General features: G+C 37.3%; 1 protein-coding gene across 1 annotated transcript in view; it reads right to left on the reverse strand.

Annotated features, from left to right (window-relative positions):
- Positions 1-12,466, reverse strand: part of MLLT3 (MLLT3 super elongation complex subunit) — a 210,343-nt gene that overhangs the window by 34,497 nt on the left and 163,380 nt on the right. The gene's annotated exons all lie outside the window — the stretch shown is intronic.

Here is a 12,466-nt window from a genome sequence, read left to right on the forward strand (position 1 = left end):
TCCTAAACAGGATGATATTCGAAGTGATTATTATTTCCTGACCATTTCATAGCATCAGAATGCCATAAGGTGTACAAATTGCTATGCATATGGAACATATACAGTGTTACTAGAGATCATATACCACAGCTTTATTTAACAAAACCAATAAGCTACCAATATCTAATTTTGAAAGTTATGCGGCACATGGGCTTAAATGAGTTTGTAATGCAACAGATTTAATAATATAATGCAGGGCTGTCCAACTTTAGTAGCAATTTTTTCCTAACCAATCATGACTAGGACTCTTGGAGACAGAGGGACCTAAGTAAAGTAGGCTAGATGACAAACAGAAAAAGCTTAGGACATTTTTTTTTTTTTTTTTTTTTTAAACCACCACCAAGGGATATATTATATACAAATAATTTATCTTCTACCCACATTGGGTTTCTCCTCAGCACAACACTTTTCCCTTATGGAAAAATCTTAGAGATTTTAACAAGGATTGAACATAAACAGTAGATTTTTTTTCTAAAGGTATACATTTTAAAAGAACACCTTTCTAAAGAATTGTTAAAACCAACTTCTAGCTTTCAACACAGAATCATAACCTTGCACCAAAATTCTGAAGAAAGTGTGTAATTTTCTATTAATTTTATAAATGGCTTAGAATATTTTCTGTAGAACTGGATCAGATTCATCACAATTAAAATCTATACATTTTTGCCATGGTATACAAGTCTTTTATTGAATATTCATGTCTATTTACCACTCTTTTGGAACCATCCCAACCTGACCTCCCCTGCCTTAAATTTTTTATGGTATCTTGCCTCAACACGCAAAAAATATGAAAGCAAGTAAGCATCCTAAATAATAATACAAGACAGCAAATAATGGAGATGGTAAAAACCTTCAACACCATGAAAAGAAAAAACACCCCACCTGAAGTATAACTCAGGTTTGGTATTGAAACTTCAACCTCTTATTTTTTAAAAACCTCCCCCATTTTAAGCTTTACGCGGCTGCATCATTATGATGGGTCACCCAGATTAACAGAGAAATCTTCCAACTCATTTTGACAATATACTTTCCTCTTTGATTAATATAGCACTAAGCCCTTGTCAAAAATAACAATTGTAAAGCTGGTGATAACATGTACTTTAACACATATAGCTTACATAAGCCCAACAATTGCCTTTTTGTCATAAATCAATCTATTGTTGCCCTTAATAATAAGAAGGCAGATTTACACCTTTTCTCCTTTCTTCTCAAAGTCAAAAAGAGGCCTATTTGGGCAACAGAATATTTCTATTTTTCTGGTGATACCTGGGGAAAAAGTAACATCCATTCCCCTCAAATGAATGACAAGTAGAGTCCTCACAGTTTGACAAACAAAATAGAATATTTGGGCCCAATCCTCTACCAACTTATAAACTTTTTATTTTTCAGGTATCTAAAAGGGTGTCATAAGGCAGAGGGAGGGAACTTGTTCTTCCTTGCCTCTGAGGATGGAACAAGAGGCAATGGACTGAAATTGCAGCAGGGGAGGTTCAGGTTGGACATTAGGAAAAAGTTCCTAACTGTCAGGGTGATCACACACCGGAACCAATTGCCAAGGGAGGTGGTAGAATCTCCATCACTGGAGATATTTAAGAAGAGGTTAGATAGATGGCTTTCAGGGATGGTCTAGAAAGTGCTTGGTCCTGCCATGAGGGCAGGGGGCTGGACTCGATGGCCTCTCGAGGTCCCTTCCAGTCCTACTCTTCTATGATTCTATGAATCTACTCAGCATAAAATACTTCCAGAACTAAATAGGACTATTCATTTGAGTAGAACTACTCCCACATGAACACATGTTCACAGAATCAGACCTGTAAATAAGCAGTTCCACATCTACTCTCATACAAAATAAGAACATCTGAAAGATGCCTTCAGTGACAGTGGCATTAAAATTCTACTTCCCCTCTAAAAAAAATATGTGGCAAGTTGTACCAATATTAAAATGAAGGTCTTCAACAACACAATAAGATCTAACATCATAAACCAAACATTTTCATACTAGACTATGTCAATAAGAAAAATAGTTAATACAACTGGCAAAGACATCAACATTTTAAAAACAAATATAGCCTCCTTCCTCAAATGGTTTCACAAATGGGTTTCCTTTCTTCTGTCACTTTCTGCTTTTTACAACAAAATTAATTGCTGATACTGGTTTCAACAGGTTATGTCCTATATTTTTGTCAGCTACTACACTTTTCACACAGAAATTGCAACTTACAGGGACTAAACTGCAAATTGCAAGTTTCCATTTTAAATCAGATCTCAGTTATGTACCAGTATTTGATTTATATTATTTTAGAAATTTACAAACCTTAAAAAACTCATATGTGATTCATTAATTCACTTTGATACTTCTCTCATATTGAGGGATACAATATTACTCGACTATAACAAAAAATATACCATATAAATAATACAACAGTTTTGAGAAATCTTAACTACAGGGCCAAGTGGGCTGGTATTTCTGCTTTCTTCTGTCACTTAAGCAATGCTTTTTGACAGTTTTACAGGCTGTTATCCCAAGGACTTTGGTATTTATGGCTATTATTCACTTGGGCTTTCTGCTCTTATTCACTGACCAAATAGATTTTTTATGGCTCTGAAATTAGCTTAAAGGATGTCCTTCAACAATGGAAGCTCAGGACAGTAATGGCAAAGAGGTTCCTTCAGATGCCCCTTTTCTATTTTCTTAGTTTTCTGTTTCTCCAGCAAAGCTAATAAGGAATGGGACTCAAACTGTTCATTCGTGCAGTGACCCATTATTATTTATTACATGCTTAACCAGTCTTGTTCTCACTCCCTCAACTTCTCTTATACTGATGTACAAGTGATACTGGCTCCATTATTGGATCTGGTTGAAAAAATACTGAGTTTTGAAACTGTTCCCGAAAAAAAAAGCAGCAGGGAAGAAGGAAGGGGGCTTGTTCTGCTATTCTGTGTCACTCGTAACATTTTTACTTCTGCTCAGAAGTATGAAAGTATCAATGTATTCCTGATCTACAGAGAACATTTCAGGCAAACTCACCTGCTAAAATCATACAGCACAGGCTTGTGAAATAAACACTCTGAGAATTTTCTGTCAAGGATTCCTTCTCCCACTGGCTTTGGAGACATACGAGTTTATAAAATACACTATATAGCTCTGTTTCTTTATGAGATGGTTTTGGCATTTTTGTCTTAATTTTAATTTTTACAGAAGATAGCTTTTGATTTATGCATAATGATCTGTACACTATGAAGGTTAAAATATGTCACCATTTAAAAGATTAATATTAGTTTGTTCATCACATCTTCAGCAGGAAGACAAGTCAAGGAATTGTCTTCGGTCATGTAATATTTGCTTCTGCCAGATTGCTTTTAACAAAGGACTTGGGGCAGGGGCAGGCTGTGGAGGGGGGTTATTTACTACTTACTAGCAGATACAGCCATAAATCAAACATTTTTGTGTGTGTTTATTCATATGACAGTCCTGATGTAGACAGAACAGTCCCATCATTTTTGGCTTCTGGACTTGATCACCATCAACAGGGATGGAATTTGCATCTGTTCTCCTCATCCTTTGGGTTCTATATACCACTGCACCCAGGTAGCCAAATCAGCTATCCTCCTGCTCTGCTACTGATTCTGTCACTGCAGAGAGAAGTGGCTGCCTGCTTTATTACCCTCTCTGCTATCAACCAGTGTTCCGTTTCAGTCTTGGTCAAGGGAGGGAGGGACCAAGGTTGTACATAATGAAATCAGAGTCAACTCCAGGGAATGGGAAGCCTGCATTCGGGGGGCGGGGGGGGGGGGGGAGGTGTGCGCACACGCATGCGCACCACGGCAATAAGGCTTATATCTATTAAAAGTTGAGATTCCCAGGTTATCATATGAATATAAACTTGAATTAAGTGTACATTGCCTGAGTTTTTATAACCTTATGTTCCCAAATTCCACCAGCATCAGAAACATCTTAAATTAATATAGCTGGGATAGTGTCACTGGGCATTCCATGTTCTTTATGTATAACCATGAGTATGACAGAATTGGAATATGCTTCAAAAAGAACTTCAAAACAATCTCACAAAACAGAGTGACTGTGCAATGAAATGGCAAATGAAATTTCATGTGGATAAATGTAAAGTAACGTACATTGGAAAAAATAACCCCAACTGTACATACAGTATGATGGGGGCTAATTTAGCTGTAACTAATCAGCGAAGTGATCTTGGAGTCATCATGCACAGTCCTGTGAAAACATCCACACCGTTCAAAGCGGCAGTCAAAAAAGCAAACAAGATGTTAGGAATCGTTAAAAAAGGGATGCAGAATACAATGGAGAACATCTTATTGCCTTTCATAAGACTATGGTACACCCACATCTTGAATATGGCACACAGATTGTGGTCTCATCTTAAATAAGATATATTGGCATTAGAAAAGGATCAGAAAACGGCAACTAAAATGAGCAGGGGGTTGGAATGGGTCCCATATGAAGACAGACTAAAGAGACTAGGACTTTTCATCTTAGAAAAGAGGAGACTAAGGGGGGATATGATATAGGTATATAAAATTATGAGTGGTATGGAGAAAGTGAACAAGGAAAAAATATTTACTTGTTCCCATAATATCAGAACTAGAGGACACCAGATGAAATTAATAGACAGCAGGTTTAAAAAAAAATAAATAAAATGAAATTCTTCACACAGTGCACAGTCAACCCATGGAACTCCTCACCAGAGGAGGCTGTGAAAGCTAGGACTATAACAGGGTTTAAAAAGAGCTAGATTAATTCATGGAAGTTAGGTCCATTAACGGCTATCAGCAAGGATGGGTAAGGAATGGTGTCCCTAGCTGCTGTTTGTCAGAGGCTGGAGATGGATGGCAAGAGAGATCGCTCAATTGTTACCTGTTCGGTCCAATTCCTCAGGGGCACCTGGCATTGGCCACTGTCGGCAGACAGGATACTGGGCTGGATGGACCTTTGGTCTGACCCAGTATGGCCGCTCTTATGTTCTTATGCTTTGCACAAAATACCTCATATAGCATCATTGGAAAGCCTGTAAGCTACTGAATATGATTATCCCATTTCTACACATGTATAATTCCTGTAGTTTTAGCTAGAAATATGAAGTATAAACCTGTATTACTGACGTAGCATGCTAAATGAGGGCCATTAGTAGTACTTTGGGAAATTAATGACCCAATACTCAGGACAATGATCAGTAAAATAGACTTGTTTTCCCTGTAAACCTGGGAAGAGGGGCTATGGTTGGTCCTACCAAGACAGGTGGCCATATTACCTGATGCGAAACCCATCTTGGAGGCTGCATTTTTCCAATAAAAGGAGAAAAATTTCAACTAAACACATAGGATTCATGACTTCGGGAAAATGTATATAAAGGTGGAAAGCCAAAAAAATAGAGGTGGCTGTCAGAAGTCAGGATACTCCAGTTTGCCATCCAAGAGGACTGCTGGAAACATCTAATACTGAACAGAGGGAAGGATTGAAAACAGACTGAGAGGCTGTCTAGTTTGTGCAAGAAGCTTAGCGAATAACTGAGGGGGAGACAACCAGTTTTTTAGTGTATTGAGCTTGGCTTGCATGCTCTATTTTGTTTAGTAACCTAACCTACATTGTTCTGTCTGCTACTTCTTATGACTGCTTCAATCCTACCTTTTTATACATAATAAAATCATATTTGCTAATTAATAAATCTAGTTTAAGTAACTGTTACCTGGGAAGGGTGAAGGGAAAGGTGTCTGTGCATCTCTCTCTTTACCTGGGAAAGGGCACACAACGTGAGCTTACCTTGAAGAAGACTTTAAGCAAATAAGACAGATTTATCTGGGGTTTGGGTCAGACAGAGGCCATGCATTTGGCTTCCCAGAGCTGATCTGATCTCAGTATCTACATTATACTGTGCGGGGATTTGATCCTACTTCTGTGTCGTGGCTGGAGGGCCTGGCTCAGCAGGACAGGATGGTAGGGCACCCGAAAAGGCAGATAGGCAGGCTTGTATTTTATTTTAATGTACTTTATTATGTCAAATGATGGTCACAAGGTGTTCTCTCTGACTAAACGCATCACAGACAGCAAATTTAGCAGGTAGTAATTTTAAAAAATTAGGTTTCAGACAGCCACATCATCAGGATGACGTGGGAATCAAATCCTTTCAGAGAGAAATGGAAAGGTTTAACTATTGAAGCCATGTAAGGATGACTAAAGAATAAAAAATGACTTTTAGCATCGCAATTATTTAAAACTATGAGTTACATACTGGGAAAAGCTAATGAGGTGTGAAAAAAATCAATATATTTAAATAGCTGCTTGTATGTCGCTGCAATAGTTCATGCACAAAACCCAGAAGTCTGGTACCTGAGAGCTACTATAGTATTTCTGCATGTTATTGCATCAGCCGTGCGAATAAATTATGCATCTTTGACCATAATCTACACCGGTAAATTAAAAAAAACAAACAAACCAACATTAATAAAAGAAAAATAAAATGGGAATGTTAATTGTAGAGCAAATCCAGGAACATATTTTCTGCCAGAGAATATTACAATTTGTCAAGAATTTTAAAAGTGCCATTTGTATGCCAAAACTGAAATACATGCATTAAATTTTTAAACTGCCATTACTAGTATATTGTCAAGTAGAACTAATGCATCTCTCATGTAATGTGCCCTTCGCTGTGCCACCGATAAAATGGCAGGCTAACAATGGACAAAAATCCTGACCACAGTAAATTCCACCAATGGAATACTAAATTAAGATCCCTCTTACCAAGTACCATATAACTCTCAGCAGGTGCAGACACAAGCCACTAGCTTGTAACAAGCTTATCCTTGAGAGAAGAAGAGGTATGGGTAAAAGAGTGATACTGTGACAAGGACAAACCTACTTAGAACAGCAGCAGGTTACCTCAAAAGACAAAGGATTCAATTCCATGTACTAAAACATATGTTAGGCCTTCAAATTCCTCGGATATAAAAAGTAATAAACTTTGGCTTCTCTATTTGTTTTCTGAAGCTGTAAGGTTCAACATGTCAAGTTTTCAGCCCTCTTTTATCAGAGATCATTTTTTTTTGTTTAAAGGAAAGCTGAAATTATCTTGTGATCATTTGTTTCTAGAATCTAGACCCTAAACAAAAACTGAGACTGTGATTAATCTCAGTTAGCTCACATGATAAACTCAAAAGTTAACCATGATAAAAAAATTAAAGGTGATTAAGCACACTGTTAAAGAATAAAATACCAACTGAAATTTATTAAATATTCATGGATGTTTTTGTACATCTTTAGCATTGGATTTCAATTACAACAGCGAATACAAAGTATACAGACCTCTATTTTTGATTACAAATATGCACTGTAAAACTGATAAAATAGTATTGTTTTAATTTACCTCACGCAAGTAAGTACTGAAGTACAGTCTCTTTACCATAGAAACATAATTTTCAAATGTAGAGTTTTTTTTTTTTTTTTGGTTGCACAACTATGGATGGAACTGCTTTACTCTAGTACCCTCCGGACCTGACTGGTTCCAAAACAAAGAATTTGCCAAACCACAGGAGGTCAATATTGTCAAGTGGGATTACCAATACTTCCACTACCTACTGGAATCTTACAAGACGTTTTGAGGTAAATTAGAGCTAAACAACAGCACAGAGCACTAGAAGCCAGGACTCGTGGCTGTAAACAAACTTTATGGGACTGTGGGAAACTTGGCCACACCCATAAGCAGACATTGGGCTAACTAAAACCATGCCAGACTACAGATGCTGCCAGACCAGAGTGGTGAACTAGAGAGGTTCAACTTGTACACTTAAAACCAAAACAACATAAAACTTTACAGCCTGCATGTCTACTCAGTCCTACTTCTTATACTGATAAATTACTAAGACAAATAAGTTTGTTTAAATTGACAGGATGTAACTTCTGCTCAATTGTTATTTACAATTTTACCAGAAAGCGAGAACACGTGTTCACGTGACCATTTTGTAGCCAGCACTATAATGTATTTACTGCCGCACATGCTAAAACAGTCATATGCCCCTTCATACTTCAGCCACCATTCTACAGAACATGCTTCCACGCTAATGATACTCTCTAAAAAATATAATGCATGAATTAACTTTGACTGAACTCAAGGAAGAAAGGCATGTCTCTTGCTCCGTTTTATCCACATTCTGTCATAAATTTCTTGTTACAGCAGTCACAAATGATGACCCAACACATGTTCATCCTAAGAATGACTTCACAGCAGATTTCAGAAAATGCAGAAGTTACCAATATGAGAAGTCTAAAGAAAGCTACAGCATTCTAACAAGGTTGAAGAATCTGAAGTACCACCCAAATATCTAAGAGGCTCAAGGTGTGGAGCATGCATTCACAAGTTTTAAAAGAGCAACACTGTGATGCCAAAACTACAAAACCTGAACTACCAAACAAGAAAAATCAAACTGTTGGTGGCATCTGAATCAGATGATGAAAATGAACATACACCAGTTCACATTGATCATTAAGAATCCATTATCAGCATAGACATGTCCTCTGGAATAGTGGCTGAAGCATGAAGAGATACATGAATCTTTAGCTCATCTGGCACATAACTTTTGCAATGCCAGCTACAACGGTGCCATGTTAACACCTGTTCTCACTTTCAGGTGTTATCTCCTTCAAATTATAACCAAACTTGTTTGTCTGAGTGAGTGGCTGAATAAAAAGTAGAACTGAGTGGATTTGTTAGCACTAAATTTTTACATTGCTTTATTTTTACATGTGGAATTTTGTACATAATTCTGCATTTCTAAGTTCAACACTCACCACAAAGACAGCACTACAGTACTGTGAGAAGAAATGAAAAATACAATTTTGTTCTTTACAGTGCAAATATTTGTAATAAAAAATAAAATGTAAAGTAAGCATTGTACAATTTTGTCTTTGATGTTGTAATTGAAATCAATACATTTGCAACTGCAGAAAACATCTGAAAATATTTGTGGTAATGTTTTATTGTTGGACTGTGTGATTAAAAAGGATTAATTTTTTATCACGCAATTAATTGTGATTAATTTTTAATTGCTTCACAGCCCCAATAAAACACAGAAATCAAATCATATAATCTATAAACACACTAACGACAGCCTTCACACCGGTACCAAGGTCATTATTCTACAAGAAAAACTTGTTAATGTAGTAATATGTGACCCAGCATGCAATATTGGCACATTTAGTAAAAGGCTAATTCAAGTGAGGTAATTGCTTCAGCAGTTAATCTGTAAGAAATCATTTATGTAAGAGGCCTGGAGTACATTATTTCTGAATCCTGACAGCTAAATTAAATGATACTAAACCAAACTTTTTAGCCTACTTGGTGTGAACAGCTCAATGAAGCAGTGTTCAAGAATTGTAGCAGTCCTGCAAAACACATGGCTTTGCCATCAGCAAGTTAAATAATGAAAATTACTGCCTGCTGAAGTTAGATTTCGCTGTCTCTTCTCTAGACAGAGAAAATGGTAGGGGAAAGAGTAGTGAAACGGAGAAACACTTTTTTTTTTTTAAATTTAAAGCAACTGTTCACGTGGCAGCACATATGTAATTTGGACTCTCTAATCCATCCATGCAGATCACAAAGTCAAACCAAACCAAAGCAAATATCCTCACAGACTGCTTAAAACCTGGGTTCCATATCTGACGATACATACACTCAATCTTAGGCTGCTTCTACACTTGTCCCCTCCCGTCAGTGATGGCATGGTAATGAGGCAATTCAAAGCAGGCTAATAAGGCACTAACTTGCATATTCAGTGCCTCATTAGCATAATGACAGCCATGTGCATTTCAAAGTGCAGATTTCGAATTGCAGATTGACAGTGCAGATGGGGGCTGTGATGTCTTTTTCATGGCCATAAATTGGGTAGGGTGCTAACTACAAAATATGAAGTACTCTGGAAAGTCAGACCCTAGGGAGTTTAAACTGGGCTCTCAAAATTGACACTTCCAATAATTTTGGTTGTAATCTGTGCACCTCAATAACCCACCTGTAAAACAGAGCTAATTCCACCTCACAGATTGAAGATAAATTTATTAATACATGATAAGACTACCACAAAGAAACGCTCATGAGGAAATTAGTAAATTCATAATCTGCAGTAAATCAGTACTGTACTGGTATGGAGTAAATAATGAATTAGGTCACACAATGAATGATGAAGAGAAAAGACATCCTGAATAACAGGGTAGATAAAATTCAGTGACTTTTAAAAGAAAACAGATTTTTTTTTAATTTATATTAGCTTTCTTTTAAAAAAATACTAAATTTATCATTGAAATATGACAGTCACACAATCACCACGAACATGCTACACCTACACTTGCAGACTTATAAAAATAAATTAATGGCTCTAGTCTGTCCAACCTAACCACCACCTTTCACTTCAAAGTTCTGGATTTTCAATTTCAAGCTCTGAGACAAACTCATGCGTGCAAAGACAGAGACATAAGCTGGATAGCACTGTTTTTGTTCTGTGCTTGTATGTTGGTGGACCTGGGTCAAGCACAGTGGAGGAGTTAGTTAAGACATTGTCTAAAGACAGAGACACAATATATAAGAATGGCGAGGATGGAGGCAGCATAGAAAGCAACGGTGGAATGAACTAGAAAGAACAAGAGACGACTCATACAGCCTCCTATATTTTTGCCATTGAAAAATTGCTTTGGCTTCTGGGTGTGAAAAAGCTCCAACCTGGCAATATTCTGAAGAAATCTGTTCCCTGAGTAAAAAAGGAAAACATGTTGAGTGCAGAACAGTGCAAAAAGATGATGTAGAGCGTAGCTGTGAGAACGACACATCACAAGGAAAACTGCTTATTGGGAGAAAATTATGTAGCTGAAAACGTGGTTATGTCTGAAGCATAACGTAGATCAACTTTGCAATGCATCATTCTTCAAGAAGCTCTCAATGCCTTTTAGTATAAATGTGATTTAACAAGTAAATTCTGAAGCTGTTTGCTATGTTGGCTGTCGATGGGGAAAAAATATAGCTTAGCTAATCCTTGGGGTTTGTTAAATAAACTACATTTAGAATACAATCATCCAACTGTATAGTACAGACAGTGGCAGTAAGAGAACTCTACAATTGCCAGTTGCCACTGCGTGTAATTTTCTTATTTTATATTACATAATACATTCCCCTTATTTTGAAACATCATGGCCACAGAACATAATGGTGATGTCATAAATCTATTCTCCATGTTACATCAGCATAACTCAGCTTTCCCACAGGAACCCCATACTATCCTGGTTTTGAGTGAGGCCTACTCTAAAATTAAATGCACTATAAACACAGCCAGGGTATGTGTTATGGGGAGGAAGAAGCAGGGGTGCAAGGAGGGCCAGTGTGCCACAGGATCGATTTTGCCATGCGTGTGAAAATGTGGCAAAATCAATCTCTGCGGGCTTGGTTATCGCCCCAGGTACTCCACACTGATATGAAGAGTAAAGGATGTCAGTGTGAGCCCGAAGAGCCCTGATCTACACCAAGGAACAAAGTCAAATCCTGTTATGGCAATTCTAGCTATGCTAATGGCATGTCTAGAACTGCACATCTGGCATCGACTTTGATCCCTAGTGTAGATGTGACCCTAACGGACCAGGGCCATTGGTAGGAGAGATTGAACCTGCTTCCTTAGAGGCTAAAGCCCTGAACTAAAGGCCAGCTGGCTCTCAGGCAAGGCTGTGCAGCAGAGACTTCATTCTCCTTCACACTTGGTCTCAGTGCCTCTGGGGTTACATAGACCAAGTCATAGTCTTAGCTTTTTCGGTAACTTGGAATCAGAGCTGCATCAAAAAGACAATGGGTGTGGAGAAGAGGAGAGTTAGTCATAGATGTTTTAAGGCCACCATTCATTTTGTGATCTGAGCACTTGACTACTGGATTTCATCAAATTTGATTTATTTAAACAGAGTATGAGGACAGCCGTCAGCGGCAACTGTGGAGACTGCTGCAATTGCAAATGTGAAACATTTATGTAACATTTAAGATTAAGTTGAATAAAGTATAAAAAAGTATAAATTATACTGTGTTTGCCTGTATGATTTAGTCCTTACCATTCCTTTGGTTCTGCTGCTGCATCTGCAGCTTGACACAGGTATTGAGTATTATATACTATTCCCTAAATTAATAAAAATCAAGTTATCTAAAAAATTAACCAAACTACACACTCTCTTAGATGTTATAAAATATTGTACTGACCTGTAAAATTAACATGTTTTAGTGATCAGATTTTCACCATTGTTTGAAAAAATATGTGAAGAAGGGTCAGTGGAAAACTTGATTTTAATCAATTTTTTTTTTGGTGATTTAAGCAATCCACCTCATGAGTAAACTACACATTCAATCAGCAGAACCAATCCCGTGTACTGAATGAGGAAGGG

The sequence above is a fragment of the Carettochelys insculpta genome, chromosome 5 (genome assembly GCF_033958435.1).
Source record: "Carettochelys insculpta isolate YL-2023 chromosome 5, ASM3395843v1, whole genome shotgun sequence".
In the NCBI taxonomy this organism is placed as follows: domain Eukaryota; kingdom Metazoa; phylum Chordata; order Testudines; family Carettochelyidae; genus Carettochelys; species Carettochelys insculpta.